We start from the raw sequence: 20,034 nt of genomic DNA on the forward strand, positions 1-20,034 counted from the left end.
AAATTACTGTGTGGAAGTCTATAGTCATTACTAATTTAATAAACATTGTGATTTAAAAAAAAACTAAACCAATTTATACAGGAAAAAAGAGTATCATTCCCAAACTGTTCTTTTGTTTAGGATATGTTTCTTTGTCACTTCATTTTAACTGACTCTGTTTCTATGTATTAGATAAGACCGCTATGTCTCTTGGGCTTGGGAGAGTGGTCTTATGTAGAAGGTATCTTGGGGGGCCCAGTTGTGCGGTTTCCTTGGTCACCTGTGCCAGCTGCTCCAGGAATGTCCCTTGTGTGGGTTCTGTGTGCCCTCCTATTGTAGTTGAGCTTTGATTACTGCTAGCATCTCAGTGCGGGGAGGGTCACCCTAAGGCTGACTGGCTGGCTGGGAGGGTTGGCCGTGACTACAGTGTACCACCTGTGTGTGACTGATTCTCCCAACAACAACAAAAAAAAAAACAGAGTTGTTTTAGCAGGGCTCTGGTACCAGTCAAGTCCATCCTTTGGGTGTGTTGTTTGTGGAGCTGGGCAGAGCTCTGATCTGGTCTGAAGTTGGCCACCAGGTGTGTTGATTCTGGACCCTCTTAGGAGGGACTCTGGTGCAGGCCAAGGGCAGCCACTGCTTGTGCTGAGCTTGGGGTTGCTTGGTAGAGGCTGCAAAGTAATCTGTGCTTGGTTACCACTTGTGCTGGACTTAGAAGTGCTTGGGAGAGGCTACGCTGTGAACCAAGTCTGGCTACCACTAGAGCTGGGCTTAAGAACCTTCAATGAGCACCACAGTGTGAGCTGGGGCCAGCCACTACTTATTCCAGGTTCATGGCTGCATAGTTGAAGCTACATTCCAGGTCCAGACTGGCCGCCACTTGTGCCAGGCTTGGGGCCATTTGATGGCAATTACAACACAAGCTGAGACTGGTCCCTGCTTGTGCTGGGCTTGGGGCCATTTATCTTGAGATACAGGGCATGCCAAGGCCAGCTGCTACAGTTTGTGGTTTGTGACCTTTGAGAGATTTTAGGAAAGTCCACAGTGTGAGCTGAGGCAGGCCACTTGTGTGGAAAAGCCTCTGAAAGAGGTTTGGACCAGCATCAGAGTTGAATGGGGCTGGGTTTCAGGGAATCACCGGGGGGAGGGGCGGGGAGATATACAGTGTTAGCCAAATTAATGGAGACTCAGATATGGTGTCAATCTGTGCCTGCTGGCTGAGTAGGGGGAGGACTCAACAAAAGAACAATGGTGCCTGCCAGCACTTCTGTCCCCAGAAAAAGCTGCCCTAACCTCTGCCCCTCTGGCCCTTACCCTGAAGTTAGTAAATATACATTTCCATGTGTCCCTAGCAGTTTTTGAGCTGCTACTCCTTCACTGGAACCCAGGGTGAGTGAGTTTGGAAGTAGGTAAGTTTGTGTATGGGCCTTTTAAGAGCACCTGGGACACTGTGGTGGTCACTGAAGGGTCTCAAGCCTAGCAGCTCTTCATTTCATGGCTGTTTTTCACAGCCAGATGTTATAGGGACTTCTCTTCCCAGCACTGGAGGCCTGGACTGGGAAGGCCAGTATGGGGCTGGGACTCCTCACTTCTCAGATGGGACCTCCATGGCCAAGATGATCCTTCTTGATTCTTAATCGCCACATCATGGGTATGGGACCTGCTTGTTTAGCGTTTCTGTCTCTCCTACCAGTCTTGAACTGGATTCTACTTTATCCTCAGTTAGTTATAGGACTTCTGTTCAGCTAGTCTTCAGGTGGTTCTCAATGAAGGTTCTTCTATTTTAGTAATTTTGATGTGGTCATGGGAGGAGGTGATCACAGCATTTACCCACTCCGCCATCTTGACTAGAGGTCTGTCTTTCCTAACCATATGACCTTGAGTTTTCCACTTCTATTTTCTTCAGGTCTAGAGATTCAGCTTATAAAATTTAATGTAACAACAGTAACGTAGGGTCACATTTCTTTGCCCTTGGAGCCATAGCTCTTGGCATCTTCAAAATTTTCTATCTCAGAAAGAGAGCACAGATTAATATAGAATATAAAGTTATAAATCATGTGGATTACTGAGAAAATTCCTTAAAAATTCCAAGAATAAAGAACATAGTCATAGCAACCAGAGTTATTACAAGAAAACAGAATAAAATCTGCTGGGGGCACTTGAGTTGCGTTCTCACTCCATTCTTCCACTCTTCTCTGCACTCCTTTAGCAGCTAGTAAGATTCTTAACAGAATTGGATGACAAAAAGGAACATAGTCATCCATTCATGCATGCTTTCCACAAGCCCGCACCAACCTATCAGAGTAAGAATGTCTTTCTAATACTGTGTTCAAAATCTCCAACCCCTGTTAAGAGCTCATTCTTATATTTAATAATTTTCAGTGTAAGAAAGACATCCTTTTTTTCTAGAAAAAATTCAATTATGATGACCAAAGAGGCAAAAGCCACAACACACTATTTCCTCAGGTAAAAGTCTTTTAAATGTTTAAAGATATTTATATTATTTCCAATCAGACTTTCCTTCCCTAAATCTTATAATCTTTTCATTTTTTAAAACTCCTCAGCTCTTCTTTACACTCTTTATTTGAGTTCTTTTCAGGTTTTCTGTGTCTCCTTTGGTGTGAAACTAAGAATTTTTAAAGCATCCAATTAGATAGCAGTTTTATAAAAATGATGAGATTTTTTTTTTTGCTTTGAAATACTTTGGGGAGTTTCAATAAGTTTTTAAAATTTAAAATGTGATACCACACTTCTTGATTTATTAAAAACTATTTCAATTCTGAATAGTGTTCTATCATCACAATCTTATACTACCTCCTGTAAGCCATATACTCCAAAAAAGTGTGACATGAAATAGTTGGGAAAGTGGAGAAAGAAATGAAGAAACACAGGCAATGATAAAGAGGCTGATATTTGTTTTCTCAATGTCTCCCTGATTTAAGGTAGTTTATAATTAATAAATCACATGTTGTATACTGCCCCATTTGATTATATAAAGCAAAATTTATAAGTTTAGCTTGGAGGCCACATCTGGAAATCTCACTGCTCAAATATAGATTTTCCTTCAGCATTTTTCTGGCTTGTTTTTTTTAATAGTCAAGGTGAGAGGGTTTTTTTTTTTGCACATACTTTAAGAATTAAGAAGTTAGTTGTGGTCATGCATTATGGTTTAGAACTATGGGTCTGTTGGGGTTTTGAGGGAAAGAGTTTGGAGGAAGGAATCCCCTTTCCTACCTAACTGAAATGTAAAATTTGAAATCCAGAGGGATAGCTAAAGAAATCAGATGAGACCAAAATGTTAGCTTTATCGCTTACATGTTAGAATGTCATGATTTAAATATGGACAAGTGATCTTACTAAGACTTCTTTCTTGCATAAGGCAGATATAGACAATTATAGGCCATCTTAGGCAAGAGCAATTCTCCACCATGGCAGCCCAGCCAATGAACACCTTCCTTAGAACAGGTCAATCCTAAAGGAGGAAGAAGAAGGAATTCAACCAAGACTGAGAGGCCAGGAGTATAACTCAGGAAATTTCTTCATGGGCTAACAGGAGGAGTGCAAAGTATGTGTAATTGTTTATAACATTTGACTCACTGATTTTTATTGTGGTAAAATACACATAACATAAAATTTATCATTTTACCAATTTTGTTTTATATTACCTATTTTAAAGTGCATAATTTGGTGGCATTAAGTACATTCACAAAGTTGTGCAACCACCCATTATTGCTATCACTAAAATGTTTTCATCACTGCAAAAGGAAATCCCCATACCCATTCAGGACTCACTCCTCATTCTATTCTCCTTTAATCCCCTGTCTCTATGGATTTGTTTATTCTGGATATTTCATATGAATTTTTATATTCTGGATATTTCACATAATATGTGGCCTTTTGTGTCTGGAGACACAAAACTGAGAACTATGTCATCAAGGTTTATTCTTAATGTAGCACTTATCAGAACTTCATTTCTTTTTATGGCTGAATAAATATTCCATTGCATGGATATACTACATTTTATTTATCCATTCACTTGATAAACATTTGGTTTGTTTCTGCCTTTTGCCCATTAGAAATAGTACTGCTATGAATATTTGTGTACAAGTTTTTGTTTGAATACCTACTTTCAATTCTTTTGTGTAGATAACAAGAGTAGAATTACTGGGCTATAGAGTAATTCTATACTTATTTTTTTGAGGAATTACCAAATTGTTTTTCAAAACAGCTGAACCATTTTACATTGTTACCAACAACATAAGATTGGCTCTGATTTCTCCCCAACACTTGTTGTTTTCTTTCTTAAAAAAAAAAAAAAACTGTAGCCTTTCTAGTAGGTATGAAGTAATATCTCATTGTAGTTTTGATTTGCATTTCCTTAATGACTAATTATGTTCAGCATCTTTCTGTGTTTATTGGTCATTTAGATATCTTGTTTAAAAAAAATGTTTTTCAAGTCCTTTGACTATTTTTTATTGGAAATTAATAGATAATTAGTTGCTCATATTTATAGTGCACAATTCAATGAGTTCTTTTTCAATTATAGTTGGTATACAATAATATATCAGTTTCAGTTGTAGAGCATAGTGATTAGAGATCTATATAATTTACAAAGCGATCACCCCAATAAATCTTTTACCCCTTTGCCCCCTTACATATATATTACAATATTATTGACTATATTCCTTATGCTATATTTTAAATCTCTATGACTATTTTGTAACTATACATTTATACTTCTTAATCTCTTTGCCCTTTTTTACTGACCCTTCTAACCCCCTTCCCATTAGTAACCCTCAAATTAGTCTCTGTATCTATGAGTGTGTTTCCATGTTTATTACTATTGTTGTTTATTTTGTTCTTTATATTCCATATGTACATGAAATCATATGGTATTTGTCTTTCTCTATCTGACTTACTCTATTCAGCACAATACTCTCTAGGACATCATGCAATATCTTTTCTCATCCTCTTACTTTTAGTCTGTGTGTGTCTTTTAATCGGAAGTGAGTCTCTTGTAGGCAGTATACATAAAAGTTTTGTTTTCTCATCCATTCAGCGACCCTCTCTATTGACTGGAGCACTTAATTCTTTTTCATTTGAAGTATTTGTTGATATATATGTAGTTATTGCCATTCTTTATTCACATTTTTGCTACATATTTTTCTTCTTCTCTAAGAAGATCCTCCAGCATTTCTTATAATGCTGCCTTGGTGATTATGAACTCCTTGAGCTTTTTCTTGTCTGGAAAACTCCTTATTTGTCCTTAATTTCTAAATGATAGCTTTGCTGGATAAGGTAAACTTGATCGTAGATCCTGGGTTTTCATCACTTTTAATATTTTTTAATTGGGTTATATTTTTGTTGTTGTGTTGTAAATGTTCTTCATATATTCTAGTTACTAGACCCTTATCAGATTTATAAATACATCCTTAAATTCTGTGAGTTTTCTTTTCACTCTTTTGATTGTGTCTTTTAATGCACTAATTTTTTTTAATTTTGACAAAGTCTAACTTATCTATTTTTCTTTTGTTGTTTGTGTTTCTGGTGTCATAGCTAAGAACTTGTTCATTTTTTTAAATCCATATTTAAAATGTTTTTCATTGTCACATAGTTGCTCACATTATCCCCTGTGACTCTCTCATATCCCCTCCACCAATCCACATTGTGCCCATCATTTTGGGCAGAGTACAGGGTCAGCTGCTCTCAATGGCACCTTCCTAGACTGCTCCAGGCCTCAGCTGTCCTTCCCTCCTTCCTCTGTACAATTCATGTAAAAATTAGTCATGCCCTGTCTCCACAGAGATCTTACTACCTATGTAGTAAGCACTTAATTCTTTTTCATTTGAAGTATTATAAACAACAATAAAATTTATTTTTAAATGCTACTTAACTCTTGGTAACATCTTCAAGGCTGGAATGGAATCTTATCTAATTGTTCTTAGCTTCCTGTCAGGGCCTCAGAAAAGAATTCTTTTATTTCTTTATTTTAACATTGACCTTCGGTTCTCTAAAACAAGAGAGTTAAGAGAACAGAGCTGGATATGAACTATAACTCTGCCCCTTACCACTCAACAAGTCTCCAACTTCTCAGAGCCTCAGTTTCCTCACCTGTAAATTGGGGATAATAGTACCTACCTCCTACAGCTATTATGAGGATGATATAATTAAATGTAGGTGAAGTGCTAGAACATTACTGTAGCACACTGTGAGCATTATCTACACATTAGCTATTTTTTATTGTTATATATTATTATTATTACATCAGTGTGAGGATGTTCTAAGGTGCTTTTGTTAAAATGCAGCAGTAAATTTCATCATTTTAGACCACATACTAATATCGTGGATAGTTTCATTTGATGATATATTCAGGTTTTGGCTTACTTTTATTAATCCATTTAATATATATGTGTGTGTGTGTGTGTGTGTAATCACCTACCAACATGTGGGCAGACAACAGTGAATAAGATATAAGACAGGCAGGGCTCATATGCAAACAAGTCCTGCTCATCTGGCAGGAAGAAAGGATATTAAACCAATTATTACAGGTGCAATCGTTTTTGTGAGCAGAGAAATAGCAAGTGATATGAAGAGCAAAACAGAAGAATCTACCTAACCTAATCCAAAGGGTCTGGATCTAACCTTTAATCTTCAAAAATCATCATAAAATTCTCATGACAATAAATGGTCAATGAATACTGGTAGAAAAATTCATCTTTGAAAATCTTAAATGGTTGAAATAAATTGACCGAAATTGGAGACTGTAACAATTCCAACAGCTTTTTCATTCTTGTTGGTAAAATTTGGGCTTTGATGCAGAGAGAGAAGGAATTAATGAGAACACAGCCCTCACCATGACACGTCAACCACCCCTAATCATGTACTCACCAACTTGTCACTCATGAGGTGGCAGGAATGTGACAACTGCAGTATTTGCTATATATTCCAGAAGATACCTATAAACATCAAAAAAACTGGGAATTCCATCCTGGGTGGCTATCAAGTATAATTTTGTGGGTAACTCGGTGCCTTCCAGCAGCTGTGTTCAGTACCCTGAAGCTTAATTCCAGCGCATGCTCTCATTACAGATGTCTGATCCCCTCTGAGGTTACCTCAGGGCACTTGCTAGCATGAAAGAGAATTATTTGGAGGTATCAGAAGAGCAGCAGGAAGAGAGGAGGTGGGCTCTGTTGGGATGCCACCCAGAAATGACTATAGACCAGCTTTCTGCTCTTGACCCTGAAATCCTCACTTCTAAAGGGGTTTGAAGCTCCTGGCCTCCCAGTGAGTTCCTGATTCACCTCTGGATACTTCACTATTACCTGACAAACTTGCCATGACACCTAGGACTGGATCCCAAACTAAATATTTTTCGAAGTTGCAGAAGATTCCACGACCTTTTCCTGCTATATAACATTTCAAAATGTCAGCACTTTTCTAGCTAGACTTTGGCCTAGAAATTGAAGTTCACACATGCTAAGGGAATGGCTGTTGGTTTAATAATTTCAGTTCTACTAGAAATACCAACATTGTTTGGACCTAGTTCAAATCATAATAATATGTTGGGCTTGTTTTTAACATTCCATCTGAGACTCTCCAAAAGTCTATGGAAAATCTAAACTCACTGATCCTCTCCATGCCCTTAGGAAGGAAAAGTAAAATTTGAAATCTCCTCTCCCAGTTATAAATATAAAAGTAGATGCAGGAAGAGGAAAATATATGATTGCTTGGTCAAGGCTCCTCCGTTGCTAGGAGTAGGAGACAAACATGGTTGAATGTAGAAGGAGAGTGATGAGGAATAGTCAGATGATAGGCAGAGCTGGACCTCACAGGGCCTGGGGGATTGGGTTAGCAATCTTGCCCTCAGAGCAAGAATAAGGAAGGAATTTAAGCAGAGGTTTGGCTAAGGACAATTTATTCAAATCACATTTTTAAGTGATCATTGTGCCGTGGAGAATAAACTGAGGAGAGAGTCTGAGTAGAGGAAGACCAGTAAGGAGGCCCCTGTGGTAGCCCGAGCAAGAGGCATTGGTGCCCTTGGCTATGGCAGTGGGTGTGCATATGGAAAGAACTGAGTAGATTTCAGAAGACAAGTCCATAGGGCTTGATGATGGCTTGGCTCAGAGGGAGAGGGAAAAATCAGTGGCAAGGATGACATTTAATGGCTGGGAGAGTAAAATGTAGCAATGAAAGGCCAGAAATATAGGGGGATTGCCACAAGGTGTGGTGCCATAGAAGTCCAAGGATAGAAATGGAATATTCTCCTAGGAGGTCATAATGTTAAAAGGTGACTACTTCCTAAATACCTTGTAGGTGGCATCTCACCACCATGCCCTAATATTAAATCTACTTAAATTAATATAATAATGTTACCTTTTAAAGAGTCCCAGTTAGTTACCAGGTACTATATAGCTGATGTTGTCTGCATTACTTACTTCAATGTTCTAAAAAACGAACAGACTGTTGATCTCACTTTCAGAGGAGTAAACTGAGGCTTTAAGGGCATAGAAGTTGCAGAAATCCTCTCAGCTAGTCACAACAGCGCCTGGCCCCTAATCTAGATCTTTCTGACTCCAAAGCCCAAACTCTTAACCACAATGTTTGCTGCTCCTTCATAGTCTAAACAAGAAATGCCTAAGAGTTATATTGAAATAAATAATTTAGCTTAACAGAGGGAAAGAAATATTACAAACCATATTTCCAAAACAGCCAGGAACTTTACAAATGTACATTATTGGTCACTAAGAGTCTGGATGATGTACTATGCCTGGATCAGCACACTATCATGTGACGTTTATTAGAAAAATAATTCACATCACATCTTGCTGATTGGTGTGTTTGTAGCATCTGAGTTGTGAAGGACTATGCACATGCCCATGTTAACAAATGGAAAAGTCATGATCTGCCTGATGGAGAGAGAATAACTTATTTTTCCCCAAAATGAAATATTATTAGATTTTGAAGTGCATTAACGTAAGGGAAATGCATTGAAGAAATGCTTTTTGCAGCCTCTACATGTGTTGAACATATGATAGAGCCCCCAGGTAGCTCCAGCCCTCATTTTGGTCAGTTCCTGAGAAGTTTTGCTTAAGGAAATATGAACTCCAAGGTGTTTGTACTGAAAACCACAGAAAGCACGAACAAAATAATACAGTGGAGGAAATGAAGGTTAAACAGGATGATAACAAAATGAAAAAGGAAACCAGTTATTGAGGCAGAAACACTGAATTACGGGAAGACATGCATAACAGGGAGAGACAGGCCTTTTCTCAATCTTTGCTATCAAGTATTTTAAGACCTGTGTTGCTAAATACTAACAGAATGCCTTCCTTCATTGATTTACAGATTAAGATTTTTTGCCAGAGAGACATGGGAAGGAGAGGAAAGGATGGTGATTGTGGAGATTATTAGGGGTATTTTCATGACAGACTAGAGTAGTGATAGATTTTAAATAACAAGAGCCTTGATTTTGTTTCTGATTTTGCAAACCTGTAAGTCAGTTGAATTAATAATTCTCTTCTAGAGGGTAATAAGGGAACAAAATGGTAAGAATGTAAGCCACTTTGCTATAGGCCAGGGGAAAGAAATAGGCCTTAAGTTTTTTTTTCAGTAATTAACAAGGCACCTAAATCCACCCCATCTTCAAATTATTGAATGAAAACTTCCTGTTGTTATCATGAGTGCTACAATTTTAGTTTAAAGAGGACACTGTCCTCCTCATTTTGTCCTCATCTACTGCATGGCTTTCTCTCCTACATGGTGGCATGTTGAGATGGAAAGGGTGTTGACTGTATTAGGTGTCCCATCTGGTGGAGTCATTGAGCACACTACATACCCAGAGAGAAATTGGCCTCACTAAGCCAAGCTTTGCAAAGGATGCTACTCTCTTTGATTTTGCCTGCTCTGTACAATAGATACAGTAGACTGGGAATCAGTCTACTGATTCAAGTATTTGTACATGACAGAACTTAGAAAATAGATCCTAAACTCTGTATAATGAGAATTATAGCCATTTCTCAACCTACTCAAGATTTATACAAATACATAAAAGCTATAATTTATATATTTATATAATTTATATACATATAATTTACACACTAAAATTTATCTATATAAAGGAATAAAGTGAGGAAGAAATTACTCTCAAAAATATGAATGCAGTAGTTTCTGAGATTTTGCTCTCTGAATGCATATATTTTTCCAGTGTTTTTTATTTTTTTAAATCTTAAGGGAAATCAAACAAGAAAAATACCAGTTAACATTGGTAGGGGGAACCACAGATGAGAAGAAGCAGGAGAGTATCACATTTCCTGGTAGAATGAAGATTCCTAGCTACACCGAAAACAATGAACACAGGCTGTCCTTGGCTTTGTGCCTCATCTTAAAGAAGGCCCTGGAACAGCAGTATCTGTCAGTGATGTTATATCGAAGAGCTGTCTGTGCTATCTTTGAATATAGCAGAGGCTTCTTCAGCAAGAATTATGAATGGAGAACAACATCCAAATTTTTTTGCTAGAACTTTCTCTGCCTCTGAGTGACATTATTCATGTTGATTCTATAAATCTGCTCTTTTTAATATTCAACTTTGCATAAAATAGTTGATATGGTAAGAAAAAACATTTTTGGCAACCAATATACATTTTTTATTTTAAAAATTATTTTAAGTGTTTTTTAATCATTACTTTTCAGTTTTTATTCTTGCACAACAAAGTTTCATAGTTATATCTAGCGAACTCAGACAGATACAGTGGTTTCCGATATCAGTTTCCAATTCTGTTACACTAAGGAACTGGTGCCATAAGCAGAGATTAGAGAGCAGTGCTTATTTAGTCTAGACATTGTATCATCTGTTATTCACGACTGTTCAGCCTGGTGTTCTGGGAGGTCTACTCTTGCTTCAGAGACGAAATGACAATCCCTTGCTTAAAGAGGTATCTTTTTTAATGGACTATCTTACTTAATGGAGTATCTTTGTTGATCTCCATCATATTTTGTCAATTTTAGCATTAACTTTTCTGTGCTATGGATTTCCAAGTCTAGCTTGAGACATCTAAGTCTGATTTTTCTCCCTGGGCCTGAGGTTTTCATTATAGGATGGGAAACAATTACAAAGTACACCATACAGGTGCAATAAGTTACTGCTTGGAGTCATAACTACAAACAGGTCCTTTATTGGACAGAAACACGATGACCAAACATCATTTGTATAACAATAAACAGCATTTCTGTTTCTGTTCTGCCCCAAACAGTAGTTCAAGTGTACAACTGCTTAATTGCTTCACACTCAATATTACATATTACACCATACTAACCACCTCCGTTTAGTTTCATCCAAAGTAGTACCAATTACAGGAACACTCCATCTTGCCTTTTCATATAGCATACCCAAGAATATAGCACTTCCATTTAAAAAGACAAACAAGACTGCTCTCCAAGATTCTTTGAATGGCAGACCTGGCACAATCCCTTTACAAGGGAGCTGTCAGCTTTTAACTGAAAATCATTCTTTGAAGTCATTTATAACTCTGTCATGAAAAAAAAACCTGTCCTTCCAGCTAAAACTTGCATTTCTTGCAAGTTTCATGACAAATACACATGGGCAAAGGCTAGGGCATACTCATGAGCACACGTATGCTTGCACATATTCATGTGCATACACACATACATATCCATCCCCTTCAACACCCCTAGTCCTTATTCTCCAGTAAGAAAAATAAAAATGAATCTTTCAGAATTTTATAAGACAATTTTAAGTAGGTGGAGGTCATAAGCCACATTAAAAACTTCCCTTGGCACTAAGTCTAATTGCCATTGCTAGCACCTCTATTTGGGATGGCATATGCTCACTCATTCTTTGGAGTTTGATGCTATCATATTCAATCAATTCTAATTCCATTAAATGCAAAAAAATAAATAAATAAAATAAAGGCCAACTTCTCATGCCAAAATATCTAGTCTCTTGTGTTTAGCCACGTATGATGAGATATTTCCCTGGTCCTGTTAACCTTTGATGGTAACCTTCTCGGTAAGCCTTCTTGGACCTATTTGGCCTTGCTGCTCTAATACTTACAGGAACAAAGAAATATATATATTTATTATATTAAGAAGCTCAGGCCTCCCAGACTTGTGAGAGGCAAAGCTCTGGCCTTTAAATTGGTTTCAGAGTTTCTGGGCTTCAATTAGGACTGGATACATCCTGCAAGAAGCCAAGGGTTAGATTGAAGTCCTCAGTGGGATGTAGAGAGAGAGCCCACTAGCCCACTTTTTTGTGCAGAGTTCAGGGACTTTGAATGGCCATTGTAGAGGGAAAGGCAGCATTCTATAATGTACACAAGTAAGGCAAGGAAAAAAAGTTAAGAGCTCTTGTAGGGTGAAATAAATTGCATGGGGACAGTGAGCCACATACTCTAAGGCAGGATTCCTCAACCACCAGGATACAAACCAGTACTAGTCCATGGCCTATTAGGAACCAGGCCACACGGCGGGTTAGTGAGCAAAGCTTCATCTGTATTTGCAGCTGTTCCCCAGCACTAGCATCACCACCTCAGCTCCCCCTCAGATCATCAGGCATTAGATTCTCATAGGAGCACCATTCCCTGGTGCCAAAAAGTTTGGAGACCACCATTTTAAGGACATAGGTGACTCCTTATAGAGTAGGGAGTTGAGTCAACTAAACTAGCTCATTCAGATCAAGTGCTTGACACCACCTGGCAGGAAACAAATAAAATTCATTTTCCATTGATTTACTAGGTAATCCACTGAGAGAACCTAATTAATGACAAACATTTTTGTCATCATGGACCTAAGTACTTAGGTTCATCACTGTGCAAAAAAAAAAAATCCACATCCCTCCCACATTTCTTTTCTTTAGTCTTGCTTGATCATCATTCCAAATCAAAGGTGAAAAGCCCAAGATCAAGCCTGCCATTGCCAGGGCCCTCATTTTATTTGATTGCTTTATCTTATCATTAGACTTTCACTCCTAACCTAGGGACGGTGAGCTAATTCTTATACTCTATTTTACTATTTCATGGTCACTGCCACTGGGGTGCAGGGGCACCACATCATAAAGCTAATGGATTTCAAATAGTATTATAGTTATCAGAAGACTGCATTAAACCTCAGGAGTTGGTAGAACATTATATCAGTTACCCAGGGCCTTTGGCTAAAAGGGAGAAGAGGTTAAAAACAAATTAGAAAATCATAACTATTTATAGCATATAAAATACATATTTGTGTCTGCAGTGCTAAGCATTTTTACCCCTCTCAAGGATTCTGGAGGGGAAAAAGATTTTACAAGAGCCTAATTTAGTAGTTAGTGCTGACTCAAGACAAGGCACTTAATTGTAACCATCTTTTCTAACACCTCCATTTAGGAAATGGGAAAGCACATCTAAGCCCTTATTCACTTCATAGATATTTCACCCTATGCCATCTAATAGTACGCAGGGTTATTTTTCATGTTCATGCCACTAGTTCTTATAATATATGTGGAATTCCATAGTGCATAGGAAGGTAAAATTTGGAAAGGAAGCCATTTCTCTATTTTAGTTTATTCAATATCTTTAGTGGAAGTGTAATTTGCTACACATAAATGAAGGTGCCCTTTGCACATGGCATATAAGATGACAGGCCCTCACTCACTTAGAGCTCGACAAAATAAAAAAAAATAATGGAATAAAAGTATGTCCACAGAAATAACGTTTGTAATCCCATCTCGCCTAGGCCTAATGCAGGACAAGCAGGGTGTAACTAAGATAGCTACAAATTAAATGCTAAGCCCAATGGAGATGTCCAACGTAAAGTCTAGAAAAGGGATTCCAAAGAACTAAAATTGAACAGTGTTGACCTAGGGAAGGCATTCACAGGATCATACTTTTTTTATGGGCAGAAATATCAGGTGTCACCTGGTGTTAAGTGTTCATGGGTTGCTTTTAATCTTATCAGGTGCCTGACACAGACAAGAAGATTCTCTTTCTCAGGGTCTCTAATATTTTAAGCATATATCTCAGTATGTAACAGTACTTACTACTGTCATTACCTAATAAATCCAGGTGCAATATATTCTTAGAGACAGATTACCCTTAACAACAAGTCTCATAAATTTTTAGTCTAAAATATTTTCTTGGTGATTATAATTTTGAGCCAATTTCTTATGAGATTAGAATATGTAGTCATGTTTTTAAATTCAATATGTGACAGAAGGACTTGAAGGAAAGGTAACTGCTCAACCATTTTTCATGCTTTTCACTTCAGCTTGAATTACTAGAAATACCTTCAATTAATGATGTCTTTGCAGGAATTTCTTCTAAAGATACTTGTATATTTAGTTTAAACTCAATAACATAATAAAATATAATGTAATAAAATAAGATTATAAATGTAAGTCTCAATGAGAGCAAATTACTAAGGTCCTGCCAATTTTCCCTCTGATCTCACACTTATACTTGGAGAGGGTGACACAAGTCTCTGACATACACATCCCTGAGGCTGCACAGTATAAGTTAGTAAAGCTTCATTTCTTTCTTACTTTTATATTAAAATGGATACAGAAATTTCCAGTCTTGTCTTTGCAGAACTCAGTGGTTAGTCGTGTATGTATTAGGAGGCACATCCTTTCAACAACAAACACAAGTCTTTCTTCCACAAATGATAGATCCTCTACAGTAAATTAATAAATCTGCCCATAAGACAACATGCTAATGGGGGATAGAAATAATCTGGACAAAGTGATAGTTAGGTCTCTCATCATTACAAAATAGCAAATTATTCCCACAGAGGCAAAGACAATTTTCCAGATGTGAAGAGCAGACCTGCATCCAGGGGCACAAAGTGAAGATCAAGTGTGTGCTGGTTGCTTAAATGCACACTAGTGTTCCCAAGGCCCATCAGGTCATCACACTTTAAAATGCAACCAGCCACTTTGTCCTTTGTTTGTGCCATGTGACAAGATCTTCCATCCATTAGTTGTAAAATGGGAGCTGTAAAAAGACTACATGGATCTTTATAGTTGGTACATAGTGGTTGATTGTCTCTGCTTAATGCTTTGCTAGCATTTTTGGAGAGTGCCAGGAAGATAGGAAACTTGTCCTTCAGTCTCATCAGACCAGTCACTGTTTCCTGAATTAGCTTATATTTCATTTAGCCATCTGAAGAGAGAGCCCTCGTTCTCTTATTCCTATGTGAAATCTCCAACCACTAGGTAGTTCAAAGGCAGTCTTAGCCAGGAAGCCTTTCTTGTCTCTCATAAAATGATTTCTCCCTCCTCTATACTTTTGTAGTACTTTATATCCAGTATAGCTTTTATCACCTTTCTGTGAGTTTCTTTCTCCTCATTCAAAGATAAATTCTTTGAAAGCAAGAGCATGCTTTATATTCTTCCAAACACAGAGTGTGGTACCTTGAAAAGCAGACACTTAGTGGTTGCATGTACAGATGTATTATACTGACCCTTATGCTTCGGGTTTCTGGGCACAATATTCTACTACTTTCTTTCCAGACAGTAGTTTAAACAGCTAATATTTTGATAAATACTATAGAAGATAAAATTGTTAAATATATGACAAAGTATCCAAGATAAGAGTCTACATAAACTTAATGAATTATCTGTGTAGATTTAAATTACTTAAATTATATTAATATTTTCCAAAAAAGACAATTTCATAACTTCAAAAGAAAACTCCTTCAAAACATGTTTTTAGAAGTCACCCCAAATACTTTGGCATCAAAATGGACCTTGCAAAACAACTATTCTGATGAGTGAAGAATTAGCTAATCAGAACTATCTGATTGCCTGTGAAATAACAGGGTCTTACAACCTAAGGAAAAAAACATTTGCAGTGTCTGTTGCATGTGACAAAAATTTAGTTCAAGAAGTTCCAGCAAAGCAAAATGATCTCCAGTGTCTACTTTCCTCACTTTTTGAGTATTCCTGTAATTCTACTACTACATGACACAGTTTGGTGTATAGGAACAGTAGCACATGGTCAATACCACCTAAGGCCATTGTCATCAGAGTTAAATCAGTCTTGCTGGCTGAGTCAATAAGTCTTGGTTGGGAGCCTAACTACATGGCCGATTTACCATGTAACCTTGAGCAAATGTCATTCTTGTGTTCTTCACCATCTCCATTGTTCAAAGGAAGGAAATAATCACTGCTTCAGATGGAGGCCGGGAGAGGAATAGGAAAATATTAGTAAGAGCATCAGTAATCTCTACTAGAAAAGTGTGATTAAAAGATAATTATAAGCATTTCCAGTCGAGATGGCAGAGTACATAAATGCTGTGCTCACCAACTAAAGTATAGAACAATCAACCTGGAGAACCATCTGAAGACTAACTGAACAGAATTCCTATAACTAAGGATATAAAGAAGAAAACACAACGAGACTGGTAGGAGGGGCAGAGACAGGAATCAGGCTGACTCCACACTCACATGTGGTGGATGAGCATTGAGAGGGATATCTTGGTTGCAGAGGTCCCCCCAAGGAGCAAGGGGTCTCAGCCTCACACCAGGCTCCCCAGCCCAGGATTCCAGTGCCAGGAAGAGGAGCACCCACAACATCCAGCTGTGAAAATCAGTGAGGATTCTGTCCATTGGGTGGGATGGAATGTTACTGGAAACCCAGGTGTTCTCTTAGAGGGCCCGTGCACAGACTCACTCACAGGTGCTCACCCTGGGCTTCTGCAGAGAAATAATCATTCAGGGGGCACTAGAGATATATAGAGAGAAATTGAATTGTGTGGCTTCAGGCTGAGGACTGGAGGGAAAGCTGCCATTGTCCATGTGTTGAGCTCTCCACCCACACAGCCAGCAGGTGGGTGCCATCTTTCCTATGTTGAGCCCTCCCCGCAACACAGCCAAACCTGAATCTGCATTAGCCTGGTGAACACAACCTGTCTCATTCTGATGACTCCCTGACACCCCACCTCACTCAACTCACAAAAACCTTTTTATTAGTGGGCACCCAGCCTTGGCCTATGCACCACTAAAGACTCTTTTGGCAGCAAGCAGCCGGCCTCAGCTTCCTTACTGCATGAGGCTTTTTCAGTGACAGGCAGACAGCCTTAGCCTGGACACTGCCAGAGGCTCTTTCAGTGGCAGGCTGCTGGCCTTGACCCACATTGCAGTCTTTCTTAAAAACTCTCAAATGTCCACAGGCCCCAGGCAGGTGGTGGTTTGCCTTGATGTGCCATGTGCTTCCCATTAAGTGGCCCAGGCTAAGCACTAGCACCAGCTCTGCATAAATGGGTAAACATCACTCTTCCCACCCCAGTGATTCCCTGAGATTTCACCTCACCTAACTCACATACCACCTGAGGTTTTTTCAGCTGTTGAGCCGTACAAATAGCTAGCAGGTGGCAGAAGACCTCAGGGTCCCCCGTGCCTTTGGCTGAGCAGCCCCAGGCCTGGTACTAGTGGTAGCAAGCCTCAGATTGCAGCGTGGCCTTTCCCACATGCCTCTGGGCCCAGCATAGGTGGCTACTAACAACAGATTACCTTGTAGCTTTTACAAGATAGACCTAAGCCAGTTGAAGGCAGCAGCTGAACTTGGCCTACACCAGAGGTCCTCCCAAGAAGCCCCAGAACCAACACACCAGTGGCCGATCTCAGACCACAACAGAGCACCACCCAGTTAGCTCTACAAGTGGCATACCCAAAGGGTGGTCTCTGTAGGCACCAAAGTTCCCTGGGGCAATTCCCACTTTATGGGGTCAGCCCCACACAGTAGCACCACTTTATGCACCATAGTAGCAATTCTTACTTTATGGAGTCAGCCTCCACACAACAGTCATGGCCAGTCCTCACAGCCAGTTAGCCTATGGGTCAGTCTTATCCACTGACAAGCCAATAGCAATCAATAGCTCCACTACAAGAGGAGTGCACATGAAATCCACACAAGGGACACTCCTGGAACACTTGTCTCAGGTGATCAGGGAACCTGGGCCACTGCACCCCACAGGACACCTACTACATAAAGCCACCTTGTCAAGACTGAGAGATGTAGCAGATTTACCCATTAAATAGAAAGAAAAAAAAAACAGAGAAGCAGCCAAAATGAGGAAACAAAAATATACCCCAAATGAAAGAACAGAAGAAAATTCCAGAAAAATAACTAAACAAAATGGGAACAAGCAATCTACTAAATGCAGAGTTCAAAACCTGGTTTTAAGGATGTTCAAAGAACTTAGTGAGAACTTCAACAAAGAGATAATAAGCATAAAAACGTGCCTAGAAACCATAAAAAAAGAACGAGTCAGTAATGAAAAGTATAACAACTGAAACGAAGAATACACTCGAAGGAATCAACAACAGATTAGAAAAAGTACAGGATCAAGTCAGCGATTTGGAAGGTATCAGAAAACACCCAATAAAAACAGCAACAAGAAAAAAATATATTAAAAAATGAAGATAGTTTATGTAATTTACAAAGTGATCCTCCTGATAAGTGTACAACATCAAGAGTACCAATATTTGCATCATAGGGATACCAGAAAGAGAAGAGAGAGAACCTATGTAAAGATATAATGACTAAAAACTTCCCTAACCTGGTGAAGGAAATAGACATACAAGCCGAGGACATGTAGAGAGTCCCAAACAAGATGAACCCAGAGGCCCACACCAAGACACATCATAATTAAAATGCCAAATGTTAAAAACAGAGAAAACCTTAAAAGCAACAAGACAAAAGCAATTAGTTACCTACAAAGGAGCTCCCATAAGACTGTCAGCTAATTTTTCAAAAAAAATTTCGCAGGCTGGAAGAGATCGGCACAAAATATTCAAAGTGATGAAAAGGACCTACAACCAAGATTATTCTACCCAGCAAGGCTATCATTTAAAGTTAAAGAAGAGATAAAGAGCTTTCCAGACAATAAAAAGTTAAAAGAGTTCATCACCACCAAATCAGTATTACAAGAACTGTTAAAGGGGCTTCTTTAAGAATAAGAAGCTGGGAAAAAGGAACATAAATGTGAATAATAAAATGACAATAATTACATGTCTATCAATAATTACTCTAACTGTAGATGCTGTCTACTAGAGACCCACTTCAAATCAAAACATATGCACAGACTGAAAGTAAAGGGATGGAAAAAGGTATTTCACTCAAATGGAAATGAAAAAAAGAAAGCAAGGTAGCAATACTTATATCTGACAAAATAGACTTTAAAACAAAGGTTATAATAAGAGAAAAAGAAAGACATTTCATAATATAAAAGGATCAATCCAACAAGAGGTTATAATCCTTATAAACATTTATGCACCCAATGTATGAGCACCTAAATATATAAAGCAAATATTGACCAACATAAAGGGAGAGAACAACTGTAATACAACATAGTAGGGGACTTTAATACTCCTTTGACACCAATAGACAGATCTCCCAGACTGAAAATTAAGAAAAAACCAATGGCCTTAACTGACACATTAGGCCAGATGAATTTAATTGATATTTTTGAAGCTTTTCACCCAAAAGCAGTGGAATATACATTCTTTCAAGTGTACATGGGACCTTTTCCAAGACAGACCACATGTTAGGTCACAAAACTAGTTTCAGTGAATTTAAGAAGATTGAAATCATATTAATCATCTTGCCTTCTAACCACAATGAAACTGAAAGTCAATTATAAGTAAACTGAAAAATAGACAAACACATGGAGACTAAATAGCATGCTACTAAAAAGTGAATGAATTAAACACTTTTATTCAACATTATATTGGAAGTCCTAGCCACAGCAATCAGATAAGAAAAAGAAATAATAACCATCTAAATTGGAAAGGAAAAATTAAAATTGTCACTATTTTAATGACAATCAGATGACATGTATAGTATCAGATGACATGATACTATATAGAGAAAACCCTAAAGATTCCATCAAAAAGTTATTGTAACTGATAAATGAATTCAATAAAGTAGCATAATACAAAAATCATATTCAGAAGTCTGTTGCATTTTTATATACCAATTACAAATTATCAGAGGGAGAAATGAAGAAAACAATCCCATTTACAATTTTATCAAAAAATATTTAGGAATAAATTTAACCAAGGAG

This window comes from Pteropus vampyrus, unplaced genomic scaffold (genome assembly GCF_000151845.1).
Source record: "Pteropus vampyrus isolate Shadow unplaced genomic scaffold, Pvam_2.0 Scaffold302, whole genome shotgun sequence".
Lineage (NCBI taxonomy): Eukaryota > Metazoa > Chordata > Mammalia > Chiroptera > Pteropodidae > Pteropus > Pteropus vampyrus.